A 2,694-nucleotide genomic window follows, 5' to 3' on the forward strand; every position below is an offset into this window, starting at 1 on the left:
TGGGTGAAAGGGAGAGCCACCATGAAGGCAGATGCAAGATCCACTGCCAAATTCTTATATGACCAAGTTATCATGTAATTCGGATGTCCCTTAGAGCTATTCAACAACCGAGAAACTCATTTCCTCAATGAAACGATAGCAATCCTGACTAGTGAATTCATGATCATACATAGGAAGTCAATGCCATACTATCCTAGGGCGAATGGCTTGGCTGAGAGCTCCAATAAAACTTGTTGTAAGATCATAACTTGCACAGTCTAGGCCAACCAGACCGATTGGGAGCATAAGCTCACTGCAGCCTTATGGGTCTACAAAACATCCTACAAGGTGGCCACAAACTACACCCCCTTCAGCCTAGCCTTTGGGGTGGAGGTGGTGATGCCAATGGAGTATGTAGTGCCTATCCTCCACCTTACTGTCAAAGAAAGGCTCACTGAGAATGCCATGGTAGAATGCTTAATTGACCTCGAAATGCTAGATGAGACAAGGTTGCGTGCAGCCTACTGCCTCCCGGTGCAGAAGGCCTCACGTAAAAAGTGGTTTGATGGTAGCCTCAAGAATAAAGACCTTGTGGAGAGTGATCTTGCACTCCTCTACAACATCCACAATACTAAGTGCAAGCTCAAGTATCGAGGTATGGGTCCCTACCATGTGGTAGAGATCACTCCACAAGGGGCGTGCCAAATAGCCACCCTTGATGGAGTAGAAATGGAAGGCTACCTTAATGGGAGAAAATTGAAGAGATATTACGGGCCACTCACACTGCCTACCCTTCAAGCCATCCATAGAGAAAAACAGCTCAAGGCCAAGGTAGGCCGGATGAAATGCCAAGCCATCAAAGAAGCCAGAGCACGTAATGCTAAGCTCAGATAGCATAAGCAAATGACATTGCTTAAGGCAATGCTTGAACATCTAGGACTGATGGATGAACTAACATTAGAACTAGCTAGGTTGCATGTCCAATTGCAAGGTCAAGGCATGTGCATCCAAGCACTCATGGATTTGAGAGTGCTCCACAACTTCATCTCCTGCAAGGTATGGGAAATGCTATAGGTACCCCTAAACCTAACCATCGCTTTGGTAAGGGCTATCAATGGCCAGCTCTTAAGCACCTTGGGTTTTACAAACTTGAGTCTTAACAGTTATTCACCAGGCAATAGAAATACGCTTTTATGTTCTCCCTAAAGAAGCAACTCAAGAATAGATCATATTAGGAAGGACTGGTGTTACGTCATGAACTGTCAAATGGACTGGCAAGGGCCATAATAGCTTCCCTCATGAATGGTGGTAGAACCACAATAATTCTGTTGTGTGAACCATTTCCTACTCCTTTTGCTACACCTTAGCCAACCCAAGGTAAAGAAGTTATACGGGAGGGTAGACTTGAAGTTCCATCCACATCCAACCCCCCAAACACCGACCCTCCAAAGGAAGTCTGACCCCAAAAGGAGCAGAGGACCAATCGCGGCAGCGGTAGTAGCCAGGTCAGTTGTCCACTACTCCACCATTGCTGCCTCCCACTCATGAAAGCCATGAATAGCAAGTACATGCTCAATGCTACTTTAGTAGCAATCTATGACCAGGAAAGATCCTAGCAAGGCACGACTCCCTAATCACTCCAGAGACATCTCTGTTGAAGGAAACCTCACCTAGGAGGACACAATGCCATCCAACGCCTCAGCTTCTAGGACCTAATCCACCTCCTCAACCACAACGTCCCCCCAAACGCCAAGCTCTTGGAGGCTCAAGATAATTACAATGGCAAGTAGGTCGCCTGGGTACCAAAGTTCAGGTCACAAACTGTAAGGGTTCCGAAGGTAGCAACACAAGAACCTATGTCGACCCTAGATGCAATGCCACAAGAACCTACTATCAAACCCACCACAACAAACAAGTCCCAAAGTCCCGAACGTGCCTAGTACCATGAATCGTGCAACTCAACACTAAGATTGCCCAAGATAGCAAGAGAGCAACACAAGAGCTGGCCCCTACAATGAGGGGAGTTACACAAGAACAAACCCGAAGGCAAACCATCAAAGGTAGTTTCTATCATACCATCACCAACAATGCCGCCCGACTCACGAGAGCAAGTGTCTATGCCTAGGGCACCAAGGACAGTCACACAAGAACCCACTTATCCTACAACAAAGGATCCTCCCGCCAGGAATCGTCACCATGCCAGTGTACCTCTGGCATCCAAGGTGAGAGACAAATTGGAGACATGCTCTACATGGTTGTTAACATGCTATGTGGCAGTGCGACATTCTTCCATGCAACATTCCACATGATCATCAAGTCTAGGTCTAGGTGAGTCAATACAAAAGGGCATATCACCCCGACGCACCTGCAACCCACAAGTCACTGCCTTGCATTTATACCCACATGTATGCATGGCGAACACTAGGTGATTAGGGCCAGTACATCCCTTCTACATTTCTTGTATTTTTGCATGCTGACCTCACAGTCTGCCCCACACCTCACTTGTACACCTTACCCTCTCCCCTTTCTCTCTCACCTTCCCACTTTCCTCCTTCTTCCTCTTTCCTTACTTTCTTCAGATAGTATTCTATAAGTTGTTGCCATAGCACTATCTCGTCAACCATCACCATCCGAAGATCACACCGACCATCACCATCCAAAGATCCTGCCAACTGTCCCCATCTGACTATCCCACCGATCGTTGCCATAGCACTA

The sequence above is a fragment of the Dipteris shenzhenensis genome, chromosome 7 (genome assembly GCF_047967505.1).
Source record: "Dipteris shenzhenensis isolate YYH24624 ecotype China chromosome 7, Dip_SZ_1.0, whole genome shotgun sequence".
Classification (NCBI taxonomy): Eukaryota; Viridiplantae; Streptophyta; class Polypodiopsida; order Gleicheniales; family Dipteridaceae; genus Dipteris; species Dipteris shenzhenensis.